General features: G+C 41.8%; 1 pseudogene; it reads left to right on the forward strand.

Moving 5' to 3' along the window:
- Window positions 1-1,577: 1,577 nt before the first annotated feature.
- On the forward strand, window positions 1,578-21,588 carry LOC123135467 (methyl-CpG-binding domain-containing protein 9-like; annotated as a pseudogene).
- The last annotated feature ends 348 nt before the right edge of the window (window positions 21,589-21,936 follow it).

The raw sequence follows: 21,936 nt of genomic DNA on the forward strand, positions 1-21,936 counted from the left end.
TTTTATTGGTTCAATTTTGCGTCGTACACATGACATGTAAATAAAGAGATTTTCATATTTGTGCCTTGTTCGATAGTTTTGCCCTTAGTTTTAAACTATGCTCAATTTTGCCCCAAAGCAATTGTGTTTGGTTATACAAATGCCCCTTATGTTTAATTCCCATCTTGTCAAAGACGTTTCACTGTGCCAGTATATGTCATGTTGTTTAGGGCAAAACTGAGAACCCTTTGAAAGTAGGGGCAAAATCGTATGGCGAGCACCGGCTAAGGGCAGAAATCTAAAAATCCATTAAATAAATACCTTAATATTTGGTTCTCGTTTATGACCGAAAAAGGGTTGCTTAATGAAACCCACAAATGTGCACTGAACCTCTTTTGGCAGTGTGTAAACTAACATCCAAACCCAACGAAGGCCAACATATACAATACCAAAGTAAGTTGACATCAATCTTTCTCTTCATAAAATTGCTTTTTAGAAAATCTGCAAGCCATTACTAAGGTAGACAATATCCATCATTGTTTTATATTTCTTATTTATAGCTTTGACATACTCTAATTCAAGTCGCAAATAAAAAGTCACGACAATAACAATCATTATCTGAGAAAATCATTAGGACTACAGATGTGATCACATTAATACAATATTTTCCAAGATATATGTTAATAATTGGTTTCTATTTTCTATAATAGGACGACATTAATGAATGATTTCAATATATACCTCGTATTCCAGCAAAGCACAAAACTAGTACAAGATTTATTTTTATATACTAGTAGTGAGATAAATGCTAATAAATGAGGACATTAATGAACGATTTCGATGTATATCTCGTATTCCAGCAAAGTACGCAACTGAAAGCTACTTTTGCATGCGTTATCACCCAGTACACTGAACGCGTTTTGTCTCTGTGTACAACTGACGGTATATGCAGCCAGCACCAACCGACGGTAGAGCACCGCTCCGCGGGCCAAAAGAGCTCACGTCGCGTGTTGCACGCCACTGCTTCCCATCTCCCCAGACACGGCATTGCTCACTCGCAGCCAATCTCCACCTACGCGTCCAGCCAGTTGTTCGTCCATATCAAAATATATATTTATGACTGATTTATTCTAGCAGAGCACACAATTATAATACAAGATTTTCCAAGATATATGTTAATAAATGGTTTCTATATATTTCGTATAATAAGAAGACATTAATGAACGATTTCAGTAAATTTCTCGTATTCCAGCAAAGCACCGAACTAATACAAGATTTTTTATATATAATAGTAATATAGATGCTAATAAATAAAGACATTAATGAATGATTTCCATGTATATCTCGTATTTCAGCAAAGCATGCAATTAAAAGCTGCTTTTGCATATCTTACCAGTACACTTAACATATTTTGTCTCTGTGTACAACTGACAGTAGACGCAGTTAACACCAACCGACGGTAGAGCACCACTCCACAGGCGAAAGAGCTCCTGTCACGCGCTCCGCACCACCGCAACCCATCTACGTAGGCACGACATTGCTCACTGACAGCCCATCTCCACCTACGCGTCCCGGGCCACTCGTCCACGTGTTCCGTCCGCCCGTCCGTTTGTTCTCCCCGGGATCCCAGCCCTGCTTCCCTCGTGCGCTTGTGCTTTACCTTGCACGCTCTGTCTCTCTAACCTACTCCTCCCTTCCTCCCCATTGCTATGCCCGGAATTGAACCCTAGCCTGAGCTTGAGCGCGACCCTGATCCCCTGTTCGCCATGGATCGCCCGCCACATCTCGACATCGACCTCAACGAGCCGCCCCCGCCGTCACCACCGCCGGCGGTTCACCAGCCGCCCCCGCACGAGTTCGCTGCCGCCATCCCCATTGCTGCTCCTCCTCCTCCGCCGCCGCCGCCACCCCAGCTCCCGCCTCTCGCCAACGTGCATGCCCAGCCGCTGCTCCCGCACCAGGCCCGCGAGCTAGCGCTGGCGTACCACCGTGCGGAATCCTGGAAATTAGCTGCTGCTACGGCCAGTGCGCCCGCGACCGCTGGTTCATCGCTGGAGGTGCTGCCGCCACCGGTTCTTCAGTCGCCCGCTTTTGCTCCTCCGCTGCTGCCGCCGCGGCCGCCACCGCGGTCACCACAGCTCCCGCCTCCCGCCGACGTGCAGGCTCAGCGGCTGCTCGCGCACCAAGCCGGCGAGATAGCGCTGGCGTACCACCGTGGGGAATGGTGGAGGTCGGCCGTTGTGGCCGCGACGGCAGGTTCGTCGGTGGAGGTGCCGCGTCCACCGCCAGCGCGGCACATGTGCGCTGCCTGCGGCCTCCCCGTGCTGCCGGGATCAACAATAATTTGTGACGCCTGCGAACGTGGGCTCCACCAAGGCTGCGTCAACGTCGTGCGGCGGCCTCCGGTGGCCGTGAACGAGGGCTGGATGTGCCCAGAATGCGTCACCGCCCGAGACATCACCAGGCAGTTATGTCAGCTCCCTCTTGATCAATTCCTTAAGGTTTTACATCTTTTTTTGTTCAGCGAATATTATATATATAGCTCTAAGAAGTGCCTAGTAGATTTGTTGTTCATCCCGTCTGGAATTACTTGACGTACGGGTAGTAAATCGGACGGAGGGAGAGTACTTTTCACATGGTAATCCTGATTCCCGAGTCCAATCGAGAAGGTTTGGTTTGCTACTTTGTTATGATTAATTACACAGATGCACTTGCTGTCAACCAAGACAGCATATGAATCTGGTCTTTGGATTTTTCTGCTTTGCTTGACTGTTAATAATAACCCTGTGACCAAAATGACTTGGTTTAAAATAATTGCTTTAATTAACAAGAGTAAGAAAGAGTGCAGCATGCATAGTGTTGCGCCTTCTTTTAATCTAGTGGCCACACTGAGTAATTCGTGGTTTCTGCATGTGTTTCTCCCTGATTTACTAGAAAGAACAGGGTAGATGCATGCACTTGCTGTCTTTGGATTTTTCTGCTTTGCTTGACTGTTAATAACTGGTAGCAGTGGCTTTCTCAAGCATTAATTTGTAGTAAGAGTGCAGCATGCTTAGTGTTGAGTAATTCGTGGGTTTTGCATGTTTCTTCCTGATTTACTACAAAGAACAGGGTATACGCATGAGATACTGCAGCTAATTTGCTGCCCCTTTCACGGCAATGAGGCCATGCACAAAGATAATTTTATCTCGTTCTAGTTTTGGCACTAATTAGATTTGTGTTATTAGTTTATTGCACTGGCCGGTATATATACCGGAGAAGTATATACTGAGATTAATTTTATTTCGTTCTAAAATTGTTCATCGTGTATTACAAAAATGTTCATAGTATATTATAAAATTGTTCAATGTATATTAAAAAATGTTAATTGTGTATTTAAAATTTGTTCATCATATATAAAAAAATTGTTCAACGTATACTACAAAATGTTCAGTTGTGTACTTGAAAATTTTCCAGTGTTTCTTTAAAAAAAGTTCTCTGTATTTTAAAATTTGTTCAACGCATATTATAAAATATTTATTTAAAAAAAATATATTATTTGCCGCTGTCATTTCTACTTTAAGATAGGCGCTGCAATTTTACCGTCGTAGGAAGCTAGCTCGGCTGGTTGGCTCGCTCGGATCAAGATTGAGGTCGGGAGTTCGATCCCAACTTGTTAAAATGCTTCGTTTTCGAAATTTTGCTCGACGCGTGCTTATTGGGCCGGTCCGTTTGCCGCGTCGATCTGGACGCTCACGGGCGGCATATAGGAGCTCTCGTATATACATACCATGCTAATAGTTGCGGCCTTTTTTTTTTTGAGAAGAATAGTAGTTGTGGACTTGTGGCCTTGTATGCTAATAGTTGTGTGTTATGCCCAAGCCCAAAACAAGCCCATGTTTTATCTTTAGGCCAGCACCGTGAGTTGACCTAGCCTACCATCTCACCGTTGCGTTCAGATCGATTCTGCGCCGGCAGCAGCGCTAGTCGATCGCCAGACGCCACAGAGCGCCATGATAGCCCGTGTAGATCCTCCTGCCGTGGTACCGATCGATGCATCATGCCATCGAGTACACGAGCCCGGCGATCGCATAGTTTATTCCTCCAGCAATCGAGTCTGAAGGTATACCGCGCAGTTATTTTTCTTGTAGATTGTATAACCTATGGTCTAATTAACGGGCTAACTTAGGACGCAACACAATTGATTAAATTTACAGATTAGATGTGTCTTCCTTGTTTCTACGGTTTGGCTAAAGCACATCTTGGTGTGCCCATCTAATTAAGTCCTATGTCATTGATTTTCGGGGAGATTCCTTCATCCGTGTGTTTTCTTTTTTCCCTTTTCTCTTCTTTTTATGTTTGATTGAGTCACTTAGTTGTGCAACAACTAGTGCAGACAGACCCCAAAAAATATAATTAGATTTGTCCTTCAGTTTTGGGAGATGGGAGATGACTTATGACATTATTTGCTACTTCTGAAAATAATAGCTACAGAGTTCACCCAGATGATATCACAATATTGATTGATGAGTTTGATAGTTGTAGAGCTAAATTTAATCCAATAGATAAATAATAACTTTTGAGTTGAGACATCACCACGCAGTTATCTCAGCTCCCTCTTAATAATCTCCTTGTGATTTTAGATCTTGTTTTGATAAGTGAATTTTATATATACTAGCTCTAAGAAGTAGGTAGATTGTTCTTCATGAAACGCCGGTAGTACTAATGGTGAGTCCAGTCGAGAACTTGACATGATGTTTGTTTGCTACTTCTTATGATTACACAGATGCACTTGCTATCAACATAGCATATGAATCTAGTATGTTCTTTGGATTTTTCTGCTTTGCTTGACTATTGATAACACTTGATAACACTGAGACCTAAATGACTTGGTTTAGAAGAAATGCTATAATTAGCAACTGGTAGCAGTGGCTTTCTAAAGCATTAGTGCGGCATGGTACGTGTTGCATCTTATTTTAGGGGCTATTAAATTAGGTATTACACTGTAGTCATTCGTGGTTGTTACATGTTTCTCCCTGATTTACTACAAAGAACATGGTATATGAGATATTGCAGCTAATTTAATGTTGTCACCCTTTCACCACAGTGAGGGCATGCGCAATGATAATTTTATTTTGTTCTAGTTGTGGTGCTAATTTGATTTGTGCTACTAGTTTATTGAAGTAGGACACCTGCATGTTTGTACATGCAGTTCAGCCTTAGGGAATTTTAAAATCACCCTGACTCGCAATCTGTAGGAGAGAAATTTGTAGTTGTTCTTGTTTTCTTTCAATGTGAAGGTATCTTATTGGTTTCTCTTGCATTGTTGCATGATATTGCTGTATGGCATTTTCTTTATCCAAAATTCTAGTGGAAATTTGAACTAGTTCTCTTTAATGTGTATCATGAACTCTTTTGTGGGTTCTCTTTCGGTCCATTAAGTTTGGGGTTAGGTATCACCTAGTATGTTCCAGTAAATTAATGAATCTACCGGGTTCACAAGAGAAGATGATTTGGCTTGGTGTGATTAATTGGAGAATGGATCACTAGTAGTGAGTAGAAGGAAATGAAGCATCGGCGACGAAGGTATCTGGCTGCGGAGCTGCAGATGGAAATTAATCTAGAGGAAATGGTAGATGGGGATTCCGTTAGAATGGGCTATCTTTATTGATTGATTAACGATAGTACAATGGACCAGAACAACTGGAATACCACCAACAAAGAAGATCCATGATAAAACCGGAAGTTACATCAATGTCCTTTCGATCTAATGTCTTATGTTTCTCCATGTCTTCGGTGATGAAACCACAAAAGATCAAACCCGCACAAGCCAGGCCAACCATATAGGTTTTGCACAGCCACATGAGTTGCCTAGCTCAAGTGGTGAGAACCTAATATGACCGAAAACCCCTTGCAAGGCAGGCTGCCAAACTGTTGCTCAGACATACAAATAGTAGAGAAGGCGCAAAGCCCAAATTAATGAGCATTGAGAATCACTAGCTCTACGAGGTAGATTGTGATGGCCACACTAGGGCGAGGATGGAGTTGGGAGACCACCAAGGGGCCACAACCACCAAACACAAGCCTAACAAAGAAGGCACCTAAACGCCTTGACAAATAGGCTTACTGATGTATGGTAAGAGAGACAAAAAGAGGATGGGCGGAGTGCTCACATGGTCGATGGTTGAATGCACTCATGTACCTCTGGTGTCACCTGCCCACATAACTAGTTCTTTTGTATTCACATAATCCATAAATCTTCTACAAGATTGAATGAAATCAACATTCTTGTTACGATTATAATTTGTTGCGAGTCACAACATTCTGAACAGTATCTCTATCTTGCACAAACATGTACTGCGTCTTTCTGCTAGCATCCACGCCTAACCTCTATCACCATGGCAATCTATTTCAGTGCCTCTTGTGTAGTTATCTTCGTGTCATTGCTCAATATCAGTGGACACGACTCTTGTTGTTAGCTTTCTTTCTTCAGATTTAGGATTATCGACCTTGACCTCTCGACCTCGCTACGCATTCTTTAGCTAGATCTCTAAAGGATCTTTTTAATTTGGCATGTCCATGGTTATTTGTTACTCCATCGAGTTTTTTGTATGTCTTCAACTTCATCCAAAGCCACAAAAATCTTCAAAGTTTTTGTCTCCTTTAGGCAGTAATTTCCTTGGATTGTCACAACCCTTCCTTATTTGACCAATTGTATTGAATCATTTCCATTGCTTTCTTCCCTATGGTCCATCCTAATTCGATCGAGCATGGTCCAACTCCAGTATCTTCTCTCGCCCATGACTTGTTTTCCCTGATGTTTTTGTTTCTCGACAAAGGGTGTTTTTATTAACTCATAGTGTAGCATTGAGTGATACAAACATAATGAACACGCACCCGACCTCTGCATAACTAAGATGCACACATCCACCACTACAGACGCACACAAGGATCACATTGGCAAAAAGAAAAGTCATATAAGACCGAATCTATGCCAAGGTGAAAGAAAGAAAAGAAAAAGTCTAAAGCAACCCAACAACGATCGACGATATATACAAGGACCATCAACACCAACCATCTTTTGACAACATATTACTATGAGAAGGATTCTACAAAGGAAATGCCCTCATCAAAGAAACGACGTATAAGCGTTCCCGTCGTCGGATCCACCATTGAAGGCCAGATCATGGGGTTTCACCCTGAAGATCAGGTCCAAGAAAACTGCAAGCAATGCCTTCAACAGGGTAATCACGCAAAAGCACCACCATTGCTAGGTATAACCAACCAAGGTTAGACCTAGGGTTTTCCCCGAGAGCTCAAGACCGGGTACTGCAGAAGCACCACCCAATCGAAATCATCATGTGTTATCTCCTCCACTTTCCACGACCCCGACAACTGCATATGTGCATGGTCATGACGTGAGATGTCACGCAAGAGATGACCATGCCCACATGAGCATGCGGTCGAACCATGACAAGATTCGCTTGCCAAAACACAACACATACTTTGATGAGGGCAGAAGGTCACATGTACCGCCCAAATCCCAAGTTTGAGACGATTAGGCATACCAACACCATCCTCACAAGTGGCAGTAGATGATAGATTTACATGAGACATCACCACATGCCGCAACTACCATCGTCGTTGCATGTGGCAGCAGATTACACATGAACCTTGCTGGATCTCGAGGTCCAACCCTTTCGGCGACCATTTTTCGGCTGATGCCACATCGACGAAGGCAACGCTAGTTAGCCAAACATGACCGATAGTACCCAACAGCACATCGGCCATATCGGGCCTGATGGCTGCGACATCTATTGCATGGCCACCGTCACATACCCTTTGGTACACGGGCGATGGTCGCGGCATATGTTGCATTGCCACCTCCTCATCCAACCATGCCATAACTCTGAGGAAGCGCTTTAGGAGCAGTGCTAGCCCCTGCTAGATGAACAGGCTCTCCAGATCGAGGACATGGTGGCTTTGTCGGCTCCCTTTCCTCCACCACTGGGGCGCGTGCGGCAAGACAACGCCATCGGGAATAGGAAGGCGTGATGTAGCCCCTGCCCAGCCACGAACTGATGTCGTTGTTGCATCACGTGTGCCATTACTGAGTCAAGCCGTCGCAAAGTACATCGCCAAGGGCTATTGGACGAAAACAGGAAGGGAGCCCTGCCACCGTCGTCAGCTATGTGGGCAAGCCCGGCTGCCACTCCTGGCAGCAACGAGGAGAGGATGCTCAGGAAGACGGCCGCCTGAAAATATGGATCGGCTGGCCGCCCGTGTTGTTCAGGCGGAGGATGCGTGGTTTTGGTTTGTTGACTTCCCTAACATTGCCCATTTGGCATTTATGTATACCCTTATAAGGAGTCCGCGACCATTGTCGCGGCTCAAAAATTATCGTCATTATGTTTCTACTTGCAGCTGCTATTGCCAATTTTAACTATTTCCATTATTTTTCATTAATCGGGCAACTCTTTCTTACATATTACTTGTAGATGGTCATTTTGTCTAAATCCTTATAACGGTTCGATTGAGATGTGAACGTATCTTTCTTTCTGTCATTCGACCAACTATAAACATAGTTATGATGTGAAATTGGAATCGTTGTTGTGTCTGAACATTAAAAAGCTATTAGATACTTTCTGAAGACTTGGAGTAGCAAACTCTCGAGGTTTAAGACAAATAATGTTTGATCGCCAATGTCACTTGTATTTTTGAGTTTAAGGAACCACGGCACAATTCAGTGCATCTTCATAGAAGTCTAAGTGGGACCTTCTACACAACCGATTAGTTAAGTTCATGAGACATTACATTTCAACGCACGCATCGATGGTGATTCTCGGAGGGGTATGCCACTGTATCCCCCTATCTAGCTGATGGCATCTATGTGAACTTCTATGTGACAATTTTGCCACACAAAGGGAATTACCTTAGGCCATGTAGGGGAGATGAATCAAGGAAGAGACATCATGCGAGCCATGTCATTGAGTAACCTCTTATATTGAGTTGACAACCTACATCCCAGAGGACTCACATATTGCAAGATCTATGGGAATCCTTGGGATTGAGGGTGTACTCGGTTTGCTCATTATCACATTGCCATATTTTCTGGATTGAAGATTTTTCCCATTTAACAATATCTTCATGGCGAACTTGCTAAGAGGCGTTTCCTATGTATGTAGAAGACCATATGCTTGAGAGGAAAACAATAAATGATGAAGTAAATTATCTTCCAAGCATACATTCTTCTTTTGACTTGTGCCTCGTCCTGTTCAAGGAACAACCAACAACTTCCTATGACATTTACCGCGCCATGTACGAAGATACATAATTCCTTGTGCTCATCATTGATTTTGCCATCAAGTATTCTTAGGGCAAGTTGGAGGCCAGAAACAACAATATGGTGGCCATACCCACCCATGGATACCTTCGAGAACATCAAACCGCCTACAATATGTTATGATCATATAGGAGGGTGTGGTGGAAACATTCGCCACAATAAAGGAGCAACGGAACTCAACGTATGATGTCTTGATGCCACCCTGCCGCCATCCCCCTCGGTGTTGGTGACCCACTACAACCCTTGCCCACATTATGTCATTTCATCCTATTTTTCTACCATTGGTGTCTCCACCAAAGAATAGGAAGTATGATGTAATTTCATGATTAATGTCTTCACACCTTAGGGTGTTATTCGTCATCGGTGGCGTGGAGCATGATCCATTCCTTGTAGCCTACAGGTACAAGTGCAGTGGATTTGATCGGATACTGCTCAGACCATGCCCTATACAACATTATTTTGTTGGATTTAGAAGGAGAGTGGATAGCACTAGTATGCAGATACAAATACAGATGATGTCGGAGCTAGACTTGGCAGGGTAGTGTACTGCCTCATTATGATAATAGACACAAGTGAATGGGTAATACACATGCGGAGAGTATTTAAATGTCAGACAAAATCACAAGAGTAAAGGGCATATATAACAACTAGAAGCACATAATAAACTCTAGAAGGCTGTAAACTTTCACAAGTAAAACACTAGGAGGCAACCACACCATGCCATAAACAAGTAATGTCCATATGACAAGTTTGTTATTCAAGTTCTATTGAAGTCAGATTATCCTATTTAAGAGGGTTGGTTAATCTTGCTAAAAGACTCCATAATCCTAGTACCGTCGCATATTAGGAATAATATATCTAGTGTGCCGGGTTCGAAATCGGAGCATATAGTGTCTAGATGTTAAAAATCTCATACCATGTCCTATTTATAAATTGGATTCTTAAATGGTCCAGTTCAGTAATTATCCAAATCACATTCCCCTCACATGTGGGTGACCACAATATCATCTCTTAGTTTTGTTGCCTTATGGGGCCACAGCCTATGGCCTCGTGGAAATAAAAGTTGCATATTTTTTCGCATGGTGCCAGAAGTTATGTTTAGGGATTTGATTTTTCCTCATGAAGCCGCAACTCGTCTCTCTCCTAATCTTTTTTCTATCGGTCTTCTCTAGTCGAGTTCCTCTTGATCTCTCATCACCATCCTCATCCCCTTGTTGTCGCTGCATCCCCATGTTCCTAGTCACATTCGCATTGCCTAGATTGACAATCATTGTCTGTCTCGCTCTAATCAGGTTCACTTGGTTGCCGTTCATCTCCATCGGGCCTGTTGGAAAGCCACTCTCGTGTGCCTTCGAGCGTCCACCCCACCCGTGTCCTTTTTGCCCGCCGACACACTCCCATCAATTGTAAGTGGGTCTACAAGGTTAAGACTGGTTGTGATGGTTCTCTTGAGTGCTACAAGGCTCGTCTTATTGCTCGGCTTTCATCATGAGCATGGTCATGCCTAAGACAAGGCATTTGCTCATGTTGCCCACATAAACATAGTTTGCACCCTTGTTGTGGCTTCTGTTTGACAATAGGTTGTCTCTCAACTTGATGTCAGGAATGCCTTTCCTAATTGCGAGTTATCCGAGGTCTACAAGGGCATCCCTTAACAAGTTATGTATAGAAAACCCACTAATCATCTATTCTATTCTTCTTTTAACATAACAACCAACTAAAAAATAGCGCGCTATTTTGGCCTTATAGCGTTGCTATAGCATATCGGGAAGGGCCACATTATGTTTTACCTAATTTGCTCGCTACGGTGCTAATTCGGCGCTAAACAAAAAAACATTTTAGCATTTTAGCGTTCACACGAACCATCTGATATCGGCCCAACCCACTCTCACTCTCTCTCGTAGACGCAACAAATGCAACAGCCCATCGACCTAATCTAGCCAACTCGTGACCCTCATTCCCCATTTTCCACTAGTTCAATAGCTCTTGACCTAGGGCGGCGGTGGCGGCTCGTGACTCATGAGTGAAGGAGACGGCGGTGGTTTGTGCGCGGCAGCGGCTTCTCTTCCTCCCGTCTCCAAGTAGCGGTGTCAGCCACATCTCCAACTCCAACAAGTCAGTGGCGCCATGCCGATGTCAGCCAAGCCGCCAGTGCTGGCAAGTCAGCCGGCAAGTGAGAGCATCCTCTCTTCATCCGGTATCCAAGTAGCAGTGTCGGCCTCATTCTATTTCCTCGCCCAAGTCCCCATCGTCATCATCCTCCTGCTACTCCTGTCGCCGTGGCAGAGGAAGCTAGTCGCGCCGAACTTGCCGCCGCCTTGTTGCTCCTCGTCGGTTGCAATTTTTTCATTGAACAAAACATGTTGATTCTATGTTAGATCACCTATAGTGGAACTACAGTTTCCTATAATTATAAGTACTTGGTATCAACCTAATACTACATCTGTTGTGCTTGATGGTATCTTATCTATGCGTGTCCACTTGTTCTTCTCTTGTATTACTAATTTACTACTGTTTGTCCTCTGCAAGCCCAAACTACTTCTGAATCTGGGTATGAAATGAATGTGCATGTTTATGTCATGGAATTGGACCTTGTGCATGTATTGTTCCTGGAAAAATGTAGTTGCTGAAATCCTTTATTTCTGGATATATTTGGCATTTCTTTTTTGCAAAATGCTATTTTCAAATATAGGATGCTATTAGCGCGCTATAACTTGTGTAGCATCTGGAGAAGGGCGAAGCTATATTTCATTGTGTGCTATTTTTTGCGGGTATCGTGCTATTTTTTTCATTGATGACAACTCTCACATGGCTGCAAATATTTCTGATCAGTTCATATGCATTTTACCCAATTGCTAGCAAATGACGCCTTTCCTTTATTAAGCATTTCAATATCATATACAGCCTATAAGATTAGGCGAGCATTTGTGAAACTGCTTAGTGATGGATTCTGACCTGACATCAAGTGTAGGTTAGAGTGCACTGCTGTTATGGTTTTAGTCCTTTCCTATTTTGGTTGAGTTATTCCATACATATTGCAAGGATAGTCTCCTTTGGAGACTGGGCCATGGTCACGTGTCAGATTGCTTGGTTCTTGTATTTTGAAAAGATATATTTCACACTAAATTTATAGAAAACGAATGTCGGTCAGAAAGTAACGTTCTATGCTTTCGATCATCAACCCTCATGTATGCCCTTTTTTTCTACTTCTCTTCTACTTATTTTCATATCACATTTAGATCCACATAAATACAAATGCTCATGTACTTACAGAAATCATTCAACCAGGTGTCCCTACACCAAATTGTTCTACTTTATTGGTTATATGTACAGCCATTTCTTGTAAGATATACATGCTGGAACAGTGACGTGGAATTTGTTAAAGTACATAAAGTACCTACAGTGATTATTATCAAGACTTGGCCGTATATATGTGCCATCGTTCTGTACAATGTTTAGTTATCTTGATGATTGTTGTTCTGTACCTTTAGTGATTATTATGGCGTTGAATTTTCTCTATTGAGTTGTCTTTGCATATCAGTGTGTTAAGAAGTTTACAACCATAACAGTTTGAATAGGTTGCGCTCCATTAATTCTCAGTAGTACTGTAAACTAAATTGTAGAACAATCAAATCATTAATATCCTTCCATTGTTTTAGGCTACTTTTATGTGCTATGCTGAAGAGAATAAGCGTTGAAAGCATGCTTGCATTTTCTATAGCTGGTTCATTGTGTTACAGAGCAGTGCTTTCATTACTCTACATGATGCTCGCTGTTTTATTGTCACGTGGTTATTGTTTTGACTACTCTTGAAAGATCTGTTTGAAGAAAAAACAAACTTCCGATTTCTTGAAATTCTGTTTATTGCAAAAAAAAACTTGTGGCAACTATTTTGCGATAAAATTTATAAAATGGACTGTTTTTGGGTGCTCTGGAATAACAATATCAGAAATGTAATAGGAATTTTTCTAATAACCTTTGTTGTACAGACATTATCATCACAAGAGTTAATATTTTCTTTTGATCCTCGCAGAGTAAGTGTTGTTGATGGAGCTCATTTGACTGAATTGGCTACTCCACATTTTGAGGGGCTGCAGTTGAATAATATAACTCGTTTTGGTAAGGATATTAGAGCAATCATATGTACTGCAAGAGAGATGTATTTTCCTTTTGTTGTAGATTTTCACACCTTTTAATCTTTTATGCACTGTAACTTTTTAGATAACAATTTGCTGTGCTAACACCATGAAGATAAACTTCTGCTTGCCCCATGTTCAGTGCATGTGTGGCCACTAAGGCGTATTATGTGTTTATCCATAAAGGGCAATTTAATTCCAGTTCCAAAAAAACTATGGGTCATGCTACCGTTTTGATGCTATAGTTGACTGGTCTCTAATGTAACTATTGACCATCATTTGTGGTGCATCTTATAATAATCTACTTCTGGCTATCATGTTGCAGATGGGAATCACTTTATGCCAGCATTTAGTCTTCCTCATTGTTTTATCATGAGACAACAATTTCCTCCTGTGGATCAAAGTTTCATTGCTGATGGAAACATAGACCAGAGGTCAAATCATAACGCGGCAGGAGAAGAGATTTTCCACAAAAATCAGCATTTCGCAAGTTTTCTGAGAAGCACAAGTTTGGAAGTTCCAGCACTTTACGGAGCCATCATTTTTTACGAAAGCAAAAACCCCGAGTCCTGCAGAAGAAAGAAATCCACCAAAGCCTCCAAAATTTCTTGCGGAAAATTGCAACCGTCAACAACATCATCATAGTGTGAGTATCTCATTACCTGTTTCAGATTCTGTTTCTTCATCCTGTGCCCATTTTAGATGTTATTGTTTCCTACTGGTACAGCCTTTGTTTTTTATACTGCAGTCTCTTATCTTACGTTCACTTTGGTGCTGATTTTGATAACACTGCTTTGTTGTGTTGTTACTCTAGGTTGGCCTACCTGTTCAATATCAAGATTTCTTCATAACTAACTTGGGAGATATCGATAAACATGCAAGCTACTACAATTGCCACCAGATATGGCCGGTGGGTTTTACATCTTACTGGCATGATAGAGTCACTGGTTCACTGTTTGAGTGTGAGGTGTGTGATGGAGGGAGTTTTGCGCCTTTGTTTAAGGTCAGAAGGTTACCATGTTCAGTGTTCCCCCTTCCAGAAGCCTCGACCATTCTCTCTCAGAATGGTGCAAGAAAGGCCGCTGAAACAAAGGAAAGTAGCAGTTTTATTGGAGATACTGCTAATGATATGGATGATGATATTTATATGATGGTGGATAATCCCTCTGAGACCAGTCAAGATTTTTATCAATTTTTACCAGTGATACGGAGGATCAAAGGACTTCTTCATGTTGCAATGATGTACAGAGCTCAAATATGATGTCACAAATACTACCATCATATTCTGAGAATGTTCCACCAGGTAAAGAAGCCAATATTAATGACCAAATTGGTGAGTTTACATTTGAGGGAACATCGCCCTCTTCAGTATGGGGGATGATTTCTTTTGCTATGGTGGAAGCATGTGAAAAAATGTATAAGGAACATGGGCATCTGGTATTCTCATGCACACACAGCAGCGAAAATCATTTATTAAACAAGGGGAGGGGATGTCAGAACTTTAATGGTCCTTACGCTCCCTTAACTAGATTTTGCTCATCCAATGGCCCCAGTATACCACGAGTTACAGAAAAGAAGAATGATGTGGAACCTACTTATACATTACTGAAGAATTGGTTATGCCATGATAGAATTGGGCTTGATTTGGAATTTGTTCAAGAAATTGTGGAGTCTCTTCCTAGATCCAGGTCTTGCATAAACTACCAGTTCTTGTGCAATAGGGCAGAATTTCGTTCTTCTGTAACAGTTGCAAGTGGTTTACTTTTATCTGTGCATAAACATGGTCAAAGTAATGTAGATACACCATATGGTAGACATGGTGGGGTGACTGGGCTACACGATCCTGCTCAGCCCAGCGGTTCTAGCATCCGCAAGCTACCTCCGGGGCGTCCTATTAGCCATAAGCTTCAACCAGAATCGGCGGCAGATGTTTTCCAGGTAGCTCTTTACATATCTTTCACTGTTTCTACTATTTGAGAAACACATCTTTACAAAGTTGTGCATTTCATTTTTATTCTTGCATCCATCTTATTGAAAATTTCTTGCAGATATGGGAGTTCTTGGGGCGCTTTGCTGAAATCATTGATCTCAAAGAAGTGCCTTCATATGAACAATTAGAAGATGAACTTGCTGACCCATGGCCAATTTGTGCCAAGTGAGAAAGAAACACTGTCAATGGGCATTCAGGAATGTAGGGATTACTCTTCACCAATGAATTCCCCTGCAAATGCTTCTACATCACATTCAAATAGTGAATCTGGTCTCTCTAATAATGAAGAGATTGTGTCTGTATTTATTCCTGTTGAAACTTCCTCTATGAAGGAAGCTCGTCTAGATAAATTGGCTGCCCAGACACTTGGGAGGTGCACTGGTACAATATTACCCGGCGTTCATCTTGCACTCATTAAGGTTCTTTTTGGTGAGGTATTATCAAAGCTGAACATTGACCCCAAAGAATCAAAAGCCAGGCACGGAAGAAAGAAGGACACTGAGAGCCTTATTCCAACAAAGAAATTTAACTTTGATATGCTAACTGCTAACAAGTTGACTTGGCCAGAGTTGGCTAGAAGGTATATGTTAGCTATTTCTTCCATAAATGGGTGCATGGATGTGTCTGATATTTCCAGTCGAGAAAGGGTGAAGTTATTCCGCTGCCTACACGGTGATGGTGGCATCCTGTGCGGAGCAGTACCTGGGGTTGCCGGCATGGAGAAGGATGCCCTGGTAAGCATTTTATTTCAACAATTAGCTGAACCTTGTGATTCATTTGGATCATTCCTTCCTTTCCTTCTTCAATCAGACATGAGTTGTCTTTAGCTTGCTGTATGCTATGGTTATTTGCTATCTGTTTTTAGATTTTTCTTTTAACTCTTTATTTCTTTTTATTAATATTTGCTTTGATTGCAACCCTGTACAATTATTTTATACACATTAACTCTACATAATAGTATGTTTCTATGTTGTTTCCATGAGGGACATAACACATATCCCTGTTTTATCCTGCTTAGGAAAAAACCTTGGTTTTTTGGGTTACCTGTTACCATCAGTATTGCTTTCTGTTTTTTAGGGTAAAACAACAGGGAATGCCATCACTCTGTATTTATATGTATTTCGTAGTAATAATAAAAAGAGGTATGTACAAGCCTAGCAAGGCGAGTATATATAATCAGTTACGAGACTCTGCCCATTTGTTTTTTTCTATGATATTTTTCAGAGCTTTTCCACCTGTTTGCAGGAATTTTGTTGTTAAATATTATCTGTGGAGACAAGATTCTTGGTTTTGCTTATTTGGCTGGAGATATCTTGACTACATTGATTCCTTGTCCAGCTGTGTGATATTTTGATAATATCGAATATAATTTATAAGGATGTTGTGTTACGTTCCTTGTATGATTTATCTATAGTGTTTTGTTCACCCACTAAGAGATATTATAAATTTCCCATGTTCTTATTTTAGATGATGGTAAAATTTATGTTTATTTTTGCTGCACTGTAATTTTTGTCTTGTACTTTCAGCTGCTTCTGGAGGCAGAGAATTTGATATGCAGTTCTCTATCAAGTGAAGGAAACAAGGTTTATATGATGGATTACAAGTATTCTGCTGAGGTGCCTATTGCTGATAATAGAACATTGCCAGATTGGGCAGAAGCACTAGAGCCTGTGAGAAAATTACCGACAAATGTGGGAACGAGAATTAGAAATTGTGTCTATCAAGCTTTGGACCGAAAACCACCAGAATGGGCAAGGAAAATTTTGGAACATTCGATAAGTAAAGAGGTCTACAAGGCTAATGCATCTGGACGAACCAAGGTTAGTAATGCTCTTGCAGGCTGCAGTCATTGTATTATTGCTGTTCCAGACTGCGTTTAATTTCCTTTTTCTGGCTTTGACCTGCTCTCAGGCCCTTATAAAAACCTTTTCATTGATAGATCGAGCTGCAATGCTTATGGTGTTTTTCTCTTAAAAAGTAACGGGTAGCAAAAATAAAAGTATGAGTTTGTATTAGTTTATGTTTTAGTACCGTTTGTTGTGTGGGTTGCAGTCTAGATTACAGCTCCTCATGTATTTTTCCCTTGGCCGTCAATACAAATGCATAAATTCCGTTTCTAGTTTAACCAAAGTTTAACCAAAGTTTCTGTCAGCATCGCAGTTTAACCAAAGTTTTACTATATATATAGCTGGCAGAAGAGAAGTCAGTGCATAGCTCGCTGCCTTATTAGACTTATTCGTTGCCATGATACTTTTCTCTATCTTTTATTTTGAGGACCCTTGTGACTAGGGGACTTTGGAAAATACAGTAAACGTTTTTTTTTCTTGTTACAGAAAGCTGTTTTATCTGTGTTGTCAGAGGCATGCCGTGCAATAGTGCCACAAAAGCCGGAAACCCCAAGAAATGGAAGGAAAACTATTTCCATCTCAGAGATTATCTTGAAGAAGTGTCGTGTTGCCCTGCGCCATGCCATTTCCTCAGATGAATATAAGCTTTTTGGGGATCTGCTTGGAACTATTGTAGTGAACTCTAATGAGTATGAGGATGAGGGCATCCTTGGGTTTTCTGGTATGGTGCCACGCCCTTTGGACTTCCGCACAATTGATATAAGGTTGGCTATGGGAGCTTACTGTGGATCCTGGGAGACTTTTTTTGAGGATGTGCAAGAGGTACATTTTTCTTTAACAGCCTTTTTTGTATTATGCTATGGTCTGGTCATACGCATGGGATATTTTCTCAGATTTTCCATGGATGACTTCATGTGCCTGCAAATACTCCTGCAGAAGCTAACTGTTAACTTTGTTTTCTAGTTTCAGCACACTGTCTGTTAGCTTGTGCACAAACTACAAATTTGCTGATCTGTTATGTTTACCTGCAGGTAATCCGTAATCCGTATGCTGCATGTGCCGATCGAACGGATATAGTGGAAATGGTTGCAGAATTCTCTAAGAGTTTTGAATTGTATAAGACAGAGGTTTGTTATCCCTCTCTGTATGGTAGTTTACTGCTTCGAACACCTACTTTTCAACTGGTTAAAGGACATTTTTAGCAAATTGTGTCTTTTGATTGCAGAACATGCTCTGTGTTTCCTTGTTGTTTGATCAAGATAATATTGCAAATAGAAAAAGAAATGGGTCACTTAGTTAGCTTTGTACCATCTCATTGGGATTATCTATGCTGATTTGAGCATATATTAGCTTACTGTTAAATTTCCTGTTTACTAAGTTATATTATTTTCAAGGATTTTAGTAAACCTTTTGGCTTTCTGTTCTTTTTACATGGCTGGTGCAGGTGCTTGACCTTGTTCAGAGATTTGATAGTTACCTCTCTAATGAGAATACTGGTTCAGAAATCCATGAGGAGCTACATGACATTGTGACTGCAGCGACCAAATTACCTAAAGCTCCATGGGAGGTGGGTATTTGCAAAGCATGTGGCATTGATAGAGATGATCACATTGTTCTCTTGTGTGATGGCTGCGACGCGGAGTACCATACTTATTGCCTGAGTCCACCACTAACTCGTATACCACGAGGAAACTGGTTCTGCCCATCGTGCAAGTTAAAGCCAGAGAGATCACATCTTGACCAGGGTGCTCTGGATTTTAAACGACAGCGAAAAGGAGCAGAGTCTCATGCATTTCACGGCAAACCATCGTGCATGTCAGCTCAAAAGAAATCACATCTTGACCAGGGTATTCAGGATTTGAAACCACAACAGAAAGGACCCTATCATGACATGCTTATTAAGTTAGCTGCAACAGTGGCACAAAAGGAGTACTGGGAGCTTAGCACACAAGAGGTAAGGTTTTCTCTTCTATGTTTCAACTTTCAAGTAGATATCTCTACTATTTACTGTTTGGAAGTTTTAGTTCTTTGTGTATTGCACATTTCGCTATATTCCTTTATATGATTTTACTTGACCTAATAATTTCTCTGTGTTGATTTTCATAGTGGACAAAGTGACAACCTACATTGTCTAACATTTATCTTCAAAATGCAGAGAATCGATATGCTGAAATTTCTTTGTGATGAAATGCTCAACACAGTCCTGATAAGAGAACATATAGAAAAATGTCCAGATAAGTTCAATGATCTCCAGAAGAAGTTTTATGCTTTGAATTTTGAATTGAAGCATCTGAAAGATAAGGAGGAAATGAGGACTTCATATGGTGAAATGGATACTTTATCTGACCAGATTTCAAAAGTGCAGGAGTCAATTGGCACAGTAGAGTCAGAGCTTAATATGGCAACCCTGAGAAGAGATTTTCTGGGAAAGGATTCGTTGGGTCGACTGTACTGGGTGTTAGGACGATTTGGTAAACGTCCTTTACTGGTCGTTGATGGAAGCATGCTGATAAGCAAGGAGAGGGACCCACCATCTACTTCTGATTGTAAAGGATGGAATTCTGCATCTGTTGTCATTTATGAATCGGATGAAGAAATCCATAGTCTTGTTGACTGGCTAAGGGAATACGATCCATGGGAGAAGGAGCTGAAACGTGGTATCCAGCAGTACTGGCAGCGGCAGCGGCATCTTCATCACCTGGGTAATTTTGTTCTCAGTGATCCTCCAGTATCATCCCAGGGGTCGTCGAACAGCAGCGAGCAGCAGCTTATGGAACTTCCCAGTACCAAGGCTGCAGCAATTTTGGGGAAAACATGCCGCTGCGACTGCTTAGAGCCTATATGGCCTGCTCAACACCACTGCACAGCATGTCACGAGACTTACTTCACATCAACGGAGTATGAAGATCATGCTGGAAAGTGCAATGGACATGTGAACAAGGACAAGGATTCTGTTCATCCTAGCTCCACCTCTGAGTCTGACTCCACAAAACCGATGAAGTCATGCCCATATGGCTTTGAAGTGATTTGCAGAAAATTTTCCACCAATGATTCAAGCAAGGAGATAGTGAAGGATATTGGACTTATTGGATCAAACGGAGTTCCGTCTTTTGTCCCTTCACGTGCAGCTTTTATTGATCCTCCAGTCATTCTGAATAAAAACAAAAAGCAAGATGACATCCCAAATGATGATTGTGTTTCCAGCTCCTTAGAGGAATGCCAGGCAATGTCTGTACAAAAGCTAGGGAAGGAGGGGTCCAATTCTGCTCAAGATTGTCCTGCAGCTAGTACTTCCTGTGATGAAAATGTGTCAAAAACTAAGGAGCCAGCCCCTGATACTGACACTACTTCCTGTGAGGAAGCAGCATCTTCTGCAACAGACAAGCCAACAAGATTGCTGGCTGTTAACGGTGGCTTGGTTCCGGAGTCATCATTGAGACCTGTTACAGGAAGAAACTCCCATATCCTAAAGCAGCAAAAGATCCATTTGCTTGATATAGAAGCAGCGTTGCCTGAGGAAGCTTTCAGAGCCTCAAAGTCTCAACAAATGAGAAGGCGTTCATGGCGTTTTTTTGTGAAGCGTGCAGAATCAATATCCGAGGTGACTTCATCATCTATTTGTTCACCTTAATTTGTGCCACACACAAAAAAGTGTTTATTATTTTTGTGCCTGTCCATTATATTAAAATCTCTCTAACATCATCATCTACATACAAAATAAATGCTTGAGAGGGCTGTTATTAGCCACTGTACTGATTAATCGTATCTATTCTGTGCCTCTTCCAGATGGTACTGGCGACCAGCATGTTGGAGAGAGTGATAAGATCCGAGTTCTTGAAGAATGATTGGTGGTACTGGTCCTCCTTCACAGTAGCTGTCAAGACCTCAACTGTATCCTCACTCGCTTTCAGGATCTACACTCTCGACGACTGTATCATGTACACCAAGGAGCCTAGCACCGTGCCGCCGGCTGACAGTACAAAAGTTGTGAACAAAGGGAGGAAGGGGAAAGAGCCAGAACCGTCAGCGTCGTAATTTGCGCCGCTCGATTTATTGTATACCCCAAACTTAGATGTTCCGCCGACAGTTCAACAATAATATGACGCTGTGGTGACAGAGATGGTACTATAGGCAGAGTTTGGTTATTATGTGGTCCCTTGAGGCTTTAGACTTAGAGCTATCTTTGATTCTGGTGTTCCTGCAAGGGTGCAAGTGCAACCTTGACAGTTCATCTTAATACAAGTCATATTTATCAGACTATATAGTTGTGCGCCTTAGATATGTTTGGGCCAGCAAAGAAGGAAAATGTGTTGTTTGAGGATGGCAGCGGCAAAGAGCTGGAGTTTAATTTTTCCGCAGGGAGCAGCTGCATGAGAGTGTGCTAGTTTTTCCATTCGGCCTAACCTGTTTTGGCTTTCAGGGTCAGGGATACAGATCATTTATGTTAGGTCATCGTTCATCACCTCACTGGTGAATTTGCCATGAAGGACATGAGGTTTTTTTTTAGAGAGATTCTTTGGCATTCGTGTCACGCGCACCGCAGGTTGCTTCTTCCTTTCCCAACAGCAGTACGCCAAAGACTTGCTTGACCGTGCTGGCATTGACACCTGCAAATCCTCCCCCACGCCAATTGACACCAATGGCAAGCTCCAGCGGGCTGAT

This window comes from Triticum aestivum, chromosome 6B (genome assembly GCF_018294505.1).
Source record: "Triticum aestivum cultivar Chinese Spring chromosome 6B, IWGSC CS RefSeq v2.1, whole genome shotgun sequence".
NCBI lineage: Eukaryota > Viridiplantae > Streptophyta > Magnoliopsida > Poales > Poaceae > Triticum > Triticum aestivum.